A 13,234-nucleotide genomic window follows, 5' to 3' on the forward strand; every position below is an offset into this window, starting at 1 on the left:
TGATAAATGATTACGAGCTACCCACTGCCACCCTTTGTTAGTCCAAATTAGTGTGTCGGTTAACCACACACGCTCCACTAACGACTTGACAAAGTTCAATGTGCAATTTCATGGATTAGCAAAAAATTTACATTTTCCTAAAGTAACGACGATTGGGAATTTTATAAAAGCGTTTAGTTACTTTATAATTCATTATACTTTTAATGAGAGTTTAGTGTCCTATCCTACCCATTCGACTAACGACCATCTACCAGTCAAGAGTGCGGTGGGTAAGAATAGATATCCAATGGCGGTCATTTTATATGTCGCTTCCTTAAACACCCCTTATAGACCAGATTCGTGAATGAGGCCTACTAATGGTAAGACTGACTTTTCTTATACATATATAATATTAGACTTTTAATTTTATATAGTATAAGGGTGTATTTTAACCATTTAAAATACTAAAGGTTTAATCATTTAATAAATTAAACATTCAATTTAATTAAATTTAAACCACATATGGATTTCTTAATTGTCTTTTAATTAATCTTTTAATTAAATTATTGATAAAATCCATAAGGATATCTTCTAGGGTTTTCCATTTAAATGTCCAAAATTGAACTTTTAATTTCAAATTTAAATTATAAAAACAAAAGGGTGTATTTTAAAACCTTTCAGAATACTAGATTAAATTTTAAGTAGGAAAATAATCTTATCATTATCCAAATTTAATCAAATCCTTTAATTATGATAAGGATATCATATTACCTTTCAAAAAATTCAGTTTTAGGCATTAAAAACAAATTAAGGCAATTATCCTAATGAAACAAAGATATCGAAATCGAAAAATCAGGGATCTGATGAGTCAACTCGTCGAGTTCAGGGCGGTAAACTCGTTGAGTTCTTGGAACAGACATAAAAAACGGTTTGCTTCTTCTTTGGATAGTTCACTATAGCATTAAATTGAATTGAAAAACAGCCTAGGCTCTGATACCACTGTTGGGTTATGAGCATATCTACAATCCAGTGTGATCATGTAACCCTAATTGCATTGGATCTAAGTTTTTTACTAATTTGACATGCAAATTGAATACCAAATCAATAACCCTAGAAACTAGCATACAAAGCGAAATTCATGTATAAATTAGGGTTAGAAGATTACCTTACTTGTTATGTAGTAATAACAAGAAAATCTTGAAGATCCTTGACTCTTGAAAGCTTAGTGACCCAAATGTTGCACCTCTGATGGCTCACAAACACCCAATGAAATACAATGAAAGCAGAGAGGAGGAGGCATTCTATGATTTTCGGCTATGCTAGGGTTAGCTTCTAGTGGTCGAAAATTCAAGGAGTAACCCTCCTTAAATACTTGTGGTTGCTAGGGTTTTCAAGTGGAAACCCTAATTTCCTGCATAGGGACTAAGCAATCCACAGACCCCTCCTTTAGAAGCCATTAGACGAAAATCTATAGGGCCTCCCTATAGTTTTCGTCCACTCCTATCCAAGGGGTCCATGAGCCTAGTTTCACAACTATCAATGATTTGCAAAATAGTCGTTCCATTATTAATCAGTTCCTTTAATCACAAAATTAATTTCTAATCAAATACTAATCAATAATATGATTTCTAATTAATATATTATTTTCATAACACATTAATGAATCAATTATTCCAATTTATTATTCCAAATAATAAATTCAACCTCTCTCTCCAAAAGTCATCCTATCAAGTTGCATGAGTGAAGGCAACCCAAAAGGACCATGTTACTATCAAATCAAGTACATACCAATTATACTTATGGGCTTAGACACCTAATCTAGCAGTTTTGAATGGATTTCTCAAATTCAAAGAGTTATTTATTCAACCTATCCCTGAATTTGAATATCTATTACCATTTCAATGTTATTCAAAATTCCACGGATTATGTCATGGACATATAATTATTAAGAAGCAAAAGATATTTCTCCTCCATGGCTTAACTACCAATATAGAATAAAATGGTGGGAAAAGTTCCAACCTCCTCAAGCTAAGTCAACGAAGGTGATCAAATATTATCAAGAAATCCATCATTCTACAAAAGCAAAAACACAACAAATCCAGAACGCCCTCTCTCTGATCCTCAACTAGTAGCTAGAATTCTTAATGTTGCCGGTTCATCACAATAAGACCTTCAATGTTTATTACAAGATATTCGTAGACCCCATACATAATCAAATGAATCTACTCCAAGAACTCAGTTACTTCAAGATGCTTAAGACCCATTTGATGATCCATACGAAGATGAAAATATTCAAAATCTTATTTTGGTGTATACCTTCAATGTAGGGTATTTTGTTTCAATGTTTTTCAAGATATCTAGTTTCTCAAAAGGTGGGGTATTGTGTAATAAACATTATGTGTGTATACAATGCATGTGTAAACACTTTTATCAAAATTGCTTTTGTGTGTGTGTGTGTGTGTATATATATATATATATATATATATATATATATATATATATATATATATATATATATATATATTGTAGGGTTGTTATCATTATTGGCCTCAAGAATTTAAACTTGATAATTAAAAAGGTGTCAGCAATATAATTGAAGAATTGACAACCATTATGAAGATTGATAACCATTATAACAAGAAGACAAACACATTGTGAAAAGAAGAATGAATTGACAACCATTATGGCAAGAAGACAAGAACATTATCTAAAGAAGAAATTTTATTCCAACCACTCATGAACTTGTCAAAGAAAAACTATTCAAGAAAAGATTCGGTAAACATCCGGTTACCAAGATCAAGAGCAAAGATCTTCTATAAATTGAGTTGAAGTTTTTAGTTTCAAGCATTCAGAAAAATTTTACTCTCTCAGATGTATGGTTTATGTCTAGAAGATGTTCAAAGTCTCTAGATTTTCAGATCATCATTTCTCAAAATGCTTTTACTGATTATACTTCAAGTCTAATCAAAGAAGGTCCTATTTAAAGAGTACTTTATTCAATTATTCTCATTATACTCTTGAATTCATTTTCTCATACAAATATTTTGGTTATTTACTATGATTATTTCATTTCGAATTATTATAATAATTAACTCTACAAGATTTGAGATTTTTGTTAAAATAATTTTAAATTTAAACGATCAAGCTAATCATATTATTCAAGCCCAATTCATTTTTTTTAATTCTGCATATATATATATATATATATATATATATATATATATATATATATATATATATATATATATATATATATATATATATAGTTAGGTTAATGTGAGACCATCATATTTTGTGAGATATGGGGATACAATCCTAGCCATTCATTTTGGAGATCAAAAGAATATTTTTAAAATGCAAAATAAATGAAAATTTTTGATTTTTTTTTAATATTATTTTCGTCATTTATTTTATCCAAAAAAAAATTAGCGTTTTTTTTTTCAAAATATACGTGAAATAATCTAATAGAATATTATACTGTAAATATTCAAATAGAATTTTTTGAATGTTAAATATTCAAGTAGAATATTAGAGTTTTTTTTAACATATTTACCAATTTTATTAGAATATTCTAACATTCTAAAAATTCAATTTAATTATTTACAGTGTAATATTCTATTACAATATTTCACTCATATTTCGAAGAAAATGGTGATTTTTTTGGATAAATTAAATAACGAAAATATTATTTAAATTTTTTTTGGATTTTTCCTTTTATTTTGAAAATTATATTTTTTTTTGTTTTTTTTATCTCTAAGATGAGTGGCTAGGATCGCGTCCCAATGTCTTACAAAATTAACATGGTCTCAAATGAAACTCGCACAAAGGAGGGGCAATAAATATATTTTTTAGTGAATTGTTTTTTTACGGGGAAATATTTATTATATTTTATTATTTATTATTATGTAATAAAATATTTATGTTTAAAACATATATTTATATTACATGTTTATACATTTTATATAAACCAGTTATTATCAGCGTCTAATTTAAAAAATAAAAATTAATTTATGTAGATGAATTTAATATTTTAAAATTGTCATTTTGCTCAAAATTAAATATCATAGTAACCTTCCTTAATTAAATTTTTTAGAATTTTGGCAAGTATTAATGATTTTTTATGCATAATTAATTTATACAAAAACTTTGTATCTTATACCTTTTAAAATTTAAGATGTGACTTATATGCTTTATATATAATATAAGATTATATATATATATATATATATATATATATATATATATATATATATATATATATATATATATATATATATATATATCTTTATTACTTATTATGCAAATTTAGTCAAATGCTGAATTTTAAGAGGTACAAACCGTATTGGGCTATTTACAATCATTTTATGCATTATCAAATCATAAATCTTATTTTGGTCAACATCTTAAAGATAAGAATGACTGTGGTTTATTAGCTTACATCTATCTTCCGGTTAGTCAAGATTTGAAAAAGTCAAACAAAGTTATATGCATATTCAAATTCAAGTCCTTAATTATAGCTTTTTATCTCTTTTATCTTGTTCTACTGTTGTTGAATGAGCTCAAAGTTGAACGATTATTTCTCATGCCAACAGAATCAGTCAACATATCCACTTTATATAACATATTTCATCCAATTCAACCTGTTACCAGTTACCACCTACAGGCAATTCCGACGTCATGATCGAGACCACCATCATCGGTTACCACCTACGGCCACCTGCATCTTCGTTGACCCTTCCTTAAATGATAAACACATTCTCTCCTGCCATCCCTACATATCCATCGTCAATTAAATCAACCATCATTTCCACCACACTCATTCTTCTTCTCTTTTCCCTAACAGGTGAACTCCATCACTACAAACACTCGTCTCCCTCACCACCATCGATTTGATCGATTCAATATCTTTCTAATATATGAAGTCGGCACCGCCATTACCACCGTCTGTTACAGTCGTCACCTTCTCTCACCGTCAAACCCTAATCCCCATTTTCAAGAGAACCTTTTTCTTTTTGTAAATCTAGAGACACAAGGTTGAGGGAGAAGAAAGCAGGTCTGTCATCACCACTAACTATATGAGTGAGATCGATATCTTATTCTTTTTAAATATTTTCTCCTATATGATTAGGATTTGATATTGTTCTAATTAATCAAATTCTATTTTGGCTGAATTGATGGAGTCTGAACAAGAAATGCGCATCTTGGATGTTTAATCTTTATTATTTTTATTTTTTCTTACACAAATATCTAATTTTATTAGGTTTTTGGCTGATTTCGTATATGTATGGCTGGATTAAAGAAACTTGAACAAGAAACTCCTAGAGCTCCTTTGTTCCCTGACCATGACCACCAAACGCCCCTATTCTGGTAAGATATTTCATATCTTTGTATGAATATACTAGATATGTGTTATTAAACCCTTAATGTGTTTGTTATCATCTTTTCTTTGTGTATTTTTTTTTTGCATCTTATATTATTTCTTTGACAAAACTCAGAGTTAGAGCAAGAAAGCACATTCAGATTCTGGCCATCTGAACCTTTAGCTCATTATACATCAATTTTGAAGATCAAGAATAGGTTTGCGATTTTGTGATTAATGTATGGTTTTCCTACAGGTCAAAGATTTAGCTGAGAAAAGGATATCAATCAGTGGGTGATGAGTTAGTTTAGATCCATCGAGAAGATACAAAGACATTTCCATCTCAACAAGGTTTTTATTTCATCCTTTATGATCCAACTTTACTCTTATAGCAACAACGCTGTTTTGATATGGTGAAGATGCATTTTTTTTTTGCATTCAGATCTGTTGAAGTGCAACATGGTATATAAAATTCTGATAAGTTGACTTGGATATCTAATTGATACTTATTCTCCAGAATGCAAGCATCAAAAGGAAAGTTCCATCATCCAAAGAAAATTTTGATGAAGCAGGTTTAACATATTTTTCTTTTTATATCTCTTCTTTCTATGTGTGTGTAAATGCTATGCAGTTAGTACATAAAAATATATGTAGGTGTGTATATGTATAATCATGTTTTGGGTTGTTGTTTTGGTTTAGAGTTAAGCTGATACGAATGAAAAATTTGGGCTTGCTTCTCTTCGGGTGGAGGTTTCAAACTTTTGGCTAACAAAGAAATGCTCTGAGAATCAAGAAATGCTCGGTTGGTGGTTGGTTGAAATTTCAATGGCAGATGGCATTTTTAGGGTGTTTATGTTACCTCATTTTCACCATCTTCACCAAAAATTTAATAGAATAAACCTTATATCTATGCCACTACTCTCACCATATCTACATTTTCTCTCAACACAGGTCAGTTTGTGAGTTTTTTTTACCTGATTCTGATGTTTTCTGTGATCTCTTTTTGAAAATTAAAATGTTACGAGCAATCCTTTAAATTTTTTTTTGTTAAACAATATTGATATGGTTAAATTTATTTATTTTGCTAGGTACTTCTCTTTACAGCTCGAAGTTGAGCTTCAATATATTCATTTTAACCTCCATTTTCTCCTTTTCTTTTGTCTTTTACATGTACAGAATACACAACATCCACTTGATTTTTTTTAACAAAACTTCCTTTTGATTTGTACGAGTACAATGTACAAAGCATCTACATGATAATTACATGGTTTTCAAGTGTTAAAATAAAAAGTGTATATAGGTTAAATGTTGTTTTAGTGTTTTAAACGACTACATCCCATTTGACTTGAAAAGTTACCTTAAATCAAGGATGTTTGGTGGTTTAGTGCCAAGTTGACACTTAATGGCATCACACAATTAACATTTGGAGGCTTTATTAGGTGTACTATATGTTACAAACCAAATGGCTTCTAAAAGTTAGGTTGTAAGGGATCTCTCTTCAGTTTGTGCAAAACAGGTTAGATTATAAACCTTTAACAGTTCAAGTCATTTGAGTTAATGCTTGTGTCAACTTCCAAGGGTATTTCAAATTTTTAATATGGCAAATAGTTTCGAAACTTGTCTTTGACTTAGAAATTGTTCACAGGTATATGCAACACTTTTTGGGTTTCTATCTCATGTTCAAAAAGGAGGAAAAAAGTTGGTATGCTTTGATTGTATCGATTTTGGGTTCTAACCATTTTGCCCTTGGTTCTGGTTTGTTGAGTTCCTGAACCTTTTTTCTGGGTGTTGCTGCTTTACTTTTATTGGATTTTTTGGTTTGATGAGCCTCACATATTTCAGTGGGTAGATAATGGATTACAATATATTTGGCATGTCTCTTGACCATTTTGCCATTGGGGTTTGTTTTTACATGTTTTAAAAAATTGTTGTTCTAAAAAAGCTTACTCATTTTCGTTATATTTAATAAAATATGTTTTAAGGAGAAGTTTGAAAATAAATAAATAATGTTGTTTATGTTAATATAGGAAGGCTACAAATCAATGCAAATTGTGCATATTCATTACATGCAAAATTATATGAAGGGTTTACAGATTATAAATTTCATTGTTCTTATTACTTTTTTGGGCGATAAAGTAAGAGCAGGGGATACCCACGCCTTTAAGTGTTTGTTGCATAATCTAATTGTTAAACATTGTTTGTAAAAACTTAGAGATATTAATATATAATATATTTTTCTATGTGCATGATAACATTTAACTTAAGCACAACCAAAGAATGAAGCTTCATAGCGAACCACTATTAAATGAGCATATGGAAATATAAAACATGGAAAATGATATAACTCGATGATCATATGGATATGGAAATATAAAAAATGGAAAATTATATAACTAGATCAAATGACCAAACACAATAACAATTGATAAATAGCATATTATTGATTTGAGAAACCAATAGGTTAGAAAAAAATATTATTGTATAAGCATATTAGAGAATTTATGTAATTACTTCTTAAACCATAGTTTTTGATATTTCTATTAACTCTAAAAAACAATTTTTTACAAGAATAGAACAATTTTAAAATTTGATGGATTAATCAGAACAATAATATATTTTTAATTTTAATCAAAAACATTGCATATACCTTTTCTCAATGCTACCGTCAAACAACCGGAACCACTCAAGGTGAGACCACCGTCTACCAAATATGTTTCCACCTTCTAGGTAATATCTACTCTAACATTTCTCTTTTGTAACCCTAAACAATCGGCAACCACCCTCCCACCTACGTAAAAAGTTAAAACACTAATTGTTTCTATAAACTAATTTCCAAAAAAAAATTATTCTCACTTGTCGCTTGGCGCGGGTAAACGGGTAGTGTGTGTGTGTGTGTGTGTATATATATATATATATATATATATATATATATATATATATATATATCTGATTTGGAATTTGGTGATCCGAATGAATAATCCAACCAGAACAAAGTCAACAAAATCCAAATTGTAATGTGGAAGGAATAAAAGTTTGAAGTTGGCGCCAAATTTACTTGTATATGGTCGTATATTTGCTATGGTTTATGATTATAAGCATTCATACTTAAAGATTCCAATGTAATCACTTTTCGAAAAAACCGAGTAATAGAAAAGTATGTCGGTTTCTTTCCATAGATGTATGTTACATCAACCAAACCACATTAAATTTGTGTATTGTTTTTTTGTCATTGTCTTTTGTTTTCTTGTGTAAAATGTAAAACATATATTTTTAATTGTTACGGTTAGTGTTAGAATTCGATAACTAAATGTTTTGCATGTTTTAAAAAAGTACATTTGTGCTAAAAAATTATTAGAATATAAGTAATTGTTATTTTTGTTCAAAACATATCATTTAGACCTTTTATATCCTGTTTACCCATTGGTTGGCCACATAGGCATGTCATCTCGTCAAAATGATACCATTTCGATAATGTGGCAAGTAAATATATATTTTTAGTTTTTTATTATTATTATGTAACATCCCAAAATCGAGACCCAATTTTTTTTGCTTAATTACATTACTTATAAAAATAGTTTACGGAAAACATCGTTGCTATCATTTCAAAACAACAAGTCACAAATCACAAGTCTCGAAAACCATACATCGTATGGAGATTCAAATGAACCGTATGTGAATTTCATTTATGGAGGATGGATTTATACACAGAGATACAACAGAAATATGAGATATAAACTCCTATTCTAGTGGGTACTCTTGACTGACTGTTTATGTTTATATTATACACTTTTACAATGACAATGTTGACTATTTGACTAATACCCTCCGACAAGCTCATGTGCGGGACGGACTTGCAGCTTGGAACGAAGAAACATAACTCGTCCCTTTCCTAACGACTTGGTGAATATATCTGCTAGCTGGTCAATGGAAGAAACATAGCAGATTTTTAGTTGATTTGATTCTACTTGTTCCCGAACAAAATCAAAATCAAGTGCAATGTGTTTGGATCTGGTACTTATTACTGGATTTTTGCTCATGAATATTGCACCTACGTTGTCACATAGTAAGAGTGGTGGATTTGAAATGGGCACATGGAGGTCACATAACAGTTGTTTGATCCAAAGTAATTCAGCTGTAGTATAGGCCAAGGATCTATACTCTGCTTTGGTGCTTGATCTAGCTACTACTTTTTGTTTTTGAGAGGTCTAGCTAATCAAGTTTAACCCATGAAAGATGGCAAAGCCATATTGCGATCGAGAATCATCCAAATCTGAGTTCCAGCCTGAGTCAAAATACGCGTGTAACGAGTAACCTTAATTTTTCTTGAAGTGCAAGCACTGAGTTATGGTGCCTTTAAGATACCTTAGGATCCGTTTCACTGCCTGCTAGTGGTAATTTGTTGGAGATTGCATGAATTGGCAAACACAGTTTACTGAATAAGAAATATCAGGGTGAGTGATAGTAGCATACTGCAACGAGCCAACAATTTGGCGATATGAGGTAGGATCAGAGAAGGGATCACCATGTTTTTGAAGTCGCGTTTGTGGATCAGCAGGTGTTGAAATGGGTGCAGCCATGGACATTTTGCTTCTTTCTAGGACATCCCGAATATAGCCCTGTTGAGACATAGTGAGACCCGATGATTGTTGCTGAATTTTAATGCCAAGAAAGTAGTGTAGATTTCCAAGATCTTTAAGAGAGAAGACCCGATTTAGAGCATTGATAAATTGTTGAAGGTGATCATTAATTGTTCCGGTAATAACGAGGTCATCAACATATACCAACACATAAACTGTAGAGGATTTTGAGTGATGAACAAACAGAGATGTGTCGGATTGACATGCATGAAATCCATTTGAGACAAGATACTGTTTTTTAACTTGGTGAACCAAGCCCTAGGTGCTTGTTTTAGTCCATATAGGGCTTTGTGTAATCGACAAACATGAGATGGTTTTGTTGGATCTTCAAACCCCTTTGGCTGTTGCATATATACCACTTCAGATAAATCACCATTCAAAAAGGCATTATTTATGTCAAGTTGACGAATATTCCAGCCTTGAGACAAAGCAATAGAGAGAACCAGACGTATGGTAGTAGGTTTTATAACAAGGCTAAAAGTGTCAAAATAATCAATGTCTGCTTCTTGACTAAAACCTTAAGCTACTAACCGGGCTTTATGTTGTTCAATAGAGCCATCCGACTTTCTTTTTACCCTGTAGATCCACTTACAACCAGCAATATTAGTATTAACATGTAAAGAAACAAGTGACCAAGTGTTATTTTTCATAAGAGCATCGTATTCTGCTTTCATCGCAAGTTGCCAGCAAGAATGCTTATTGGCTTGAGTGAAGGTTCGAGGCTCAAAAGTTGGACCAGCTAGAGTTTGGGAAGTGAAAGCTTTTGGTTTGAGTGAATTTGTTTTTGCACGTGTGACCATGGAGTATTGATTATTTTCTGCTAGCCTAAACATAGAAACAACAGGAGTGGTGTGTTGCAATTTGGAATTGATGACAATATTTTGAGGAGGTATTGGCGGTGGAATGACAGAGGCAGAAGTAGAAGGAACTGATGATGATGACACGATATGATGTTGAGGCTGTATTGGAGGAGTAGGGGGTACGGATTGTGGTAAAGGTGTTGATGGAGATGATTCTGAATAGTGAATATGTTCAGCACACTCAAGAATGGTGGATGAGTTTGAAGAGGAAGATGGCTCAGATGTTGAAGGGGTATCAGACACTGAAACAGATGAGAATTTTTCCTCATAAAATACAACATGATGGGCAATGTATATGCGAAAGGATTGGTCATGATAGCATAAGTAACCCTTGTTAGTTGCACTATACCCAATAAATAGAGAAGGAAGAGATCTGAAATCGATTTTATGTTTGTTATAAGGCCGCAGAAACGAATAACACAAACAACCAAATACTTTGAGAAAATTATAATTAGGAACTTTATTATATAATCGTTGATAAGGAGAATCATAGTTGAGAAGAGGTGTAATGGTGTGATTATGTAAGTAAGTGGAGGTTTTAAAAACATGTTCCCAAAACAGTTGTGGTAAGGATGACTGAGCTAATAAAGCAAGATCTATTTTGACTATGATGCGATTTCATCTCTCAACAACTCCATTTTGTTCATGAGTGTGAGGACATGTGACTCGATGAATGACACCATGTGTGTTTAGAAAAGCAGAGACATTGTGATATTCCCCTCCCCAATCGGTTTGTAAGCTTTTGATATCACACGAGAACTGAGTTTTAACCATGGTTCTGAATTTCAAAAAAGTGGCAAAGACTTGAGATTTATGAGACAAGAAATAGATCCAAATAAATTTAGTGCAATTATCAATAAATAAAACAAAATATCGTAATCCATTCAATGAAAAAATGGGGGAAGGACCCCATACATCCGAATACACCAACTCAAAAGGTTTAGAAGACGACTTATGCGAAGTAGACAAATGAAACCTATGACTCTTACCCAATTGACATGGGTGACAGACATTGGGTAACTTATTTGAAGAAACAGGTAAATGAAAACTGGAAACTAGACGCCTTAATACTGGTTCATGAGGATGTGTAAGTCTTCTGTGCCATCCATGAAGAGAAGTACGAACAACAGAGAGTGCAACTTTATTGGAGTTGAAAGGCAGCCAATAAAGACCATCAGTTTTGTCCCCTTGGAGAATTGTTTTGCCCTGAAAAGACTTAACATTGCAATGAGTACGACCAAATTCAACTAAGACATAATTATCATCAGTTAATTTAGAGACACTTAGACGGTTTTTGGTAAGCTTAGGAACGATTAGGACATTTGGCAACTTAAGATTAGGCAAATAAGATGAACCAACATGAGAAATAGACAACTGATTACCATTTCCTACTTTTTGTTTGTCATCCCCTTTGTATTCCTCAACAAGATGTAGTTTTTGAAGATCTGGAGAGACATGATCGGTTGCCCCTGTGTAAAAGTACCAGGCTGGATCAATTACAGTAGAGGGACTGTTGTATTGAGCACCATTTGCTTTTCTTTGTTGATTTCTGGGATTCGGTCTTTGTGAGGGAAAATCAGTTTGATTTGACCTTTGCCAACAGTCAATTGCTCCATGCCCTGTTTTGTGACAGATTTGACATGTGGGTTTAGGAGGACAAGAATCATCACCTTTGGTGCCCGAAGAATTGTTATTTTGGTGTCTAGGATTAAAGTTTCTCTGATTTTATCGATTTACATAGAGAGTAGTGGAATTGGTTGTCATAGATGCTTGTCTGAGGTGATCTTGTTCCAGACAAGCTTCTTCTTGGAGAAGAAGACCCGTGAGAGCATCAATGGAAAGTGTTTCACTTTTCATCATGAATGCAGTAGTGAAAGCACTGTAAGAAGCATCAAGTCCATAAAGAATGTAACCAATCAGATCTTCATCACTAATCGGACGAAGATTTACAGCCAATGAATCGGCAATTGACCGCTTCTTCTCAACATAATCAAGAATTGACATGGACCCTTTTGTGAGACTTTGTAGTTGGGCTTTTAATTGCATGCGAGTAGCCTTTGATTGGGCTTGGAAATTTCGCTCAATGGCCTGCCAAGCCAATCGAGAGGAAACACAACAAGTAACCATAGCTAGGGATCGGGTGGAAAAGGTGGATTGAATCCACATAAGCACAAGACCATCATGCTTTTTCCAGATCTTATACTCTGGATTTGGTTTAGTGGTCACCGGAGTAACTGGGATTGCTGGTTCAGTGGCGGTAGTAGGAGTTCCGTCGGTGGCTGGAACTTCAATCTCTTGCGGTGGAGGTTGAGGATCGAGAATAAATGATTCAAGATCAAAAGTTTGGAGAGTTACGATGATAGTGGTGCACCATAAGGCGTAATTTTCTCGGTCCAATT

The 13,234-nt window shown here is 32.3% G+C and overlaps 1 long non-coding RNA gene across 4 annotated transcripts; it reads left to right on the forward strand.

Moving 5' to 3' along the window:
- The first annotated feature begins 2,830 nt into the window (after nt 1–2,830).
- LOC111887714 (uncharacterized) lies at nt 2,831–7,488 on the forward strand. Of its 4 annotated transcripts, none has more exons than XR_002848871.3 (6): nt 2,831–2,952; nt 4,630–5,058; nt 5,240–5,346; nt 5,595–5,689; nt 5,781–5,910; nt 6,038–7,488. It is a non-coding gene; the product is annotated as an uncharacterized LOC111887714 (long non-coding RNA). The 4 variants fall into 4 exon arrangements; XR_002848873.3 differs by lacking the exon at nt 2,831–2,952 and having other exon boundaries at nt 4,282–5,058; nt 6,038–6,289; nt 6,427–7,488; XR_002848870.3 differs by lacking the exon at nt 2,831–2,952 and having other exon boundaries at nt 4,282–5,058.
- The last annotated feature ends 5,746 nt before the right edge of the window (nt 7,489–13,234 follow it).

Source organism: Lactuca sativa, chromosome 4, assembly GCF_002870075.4.
Source record: "Lactuca sativa cultivar Salinas chromosome 4, Lsat_Salinas_v11, whole genome shotgun sequence".
Lineage (NCBI taxonomy): Eukaryota > Viridiplantae > Streptophyta > Magnoliopsida > Asterales > Asteraceae > Lactuca > Lactuca sativa.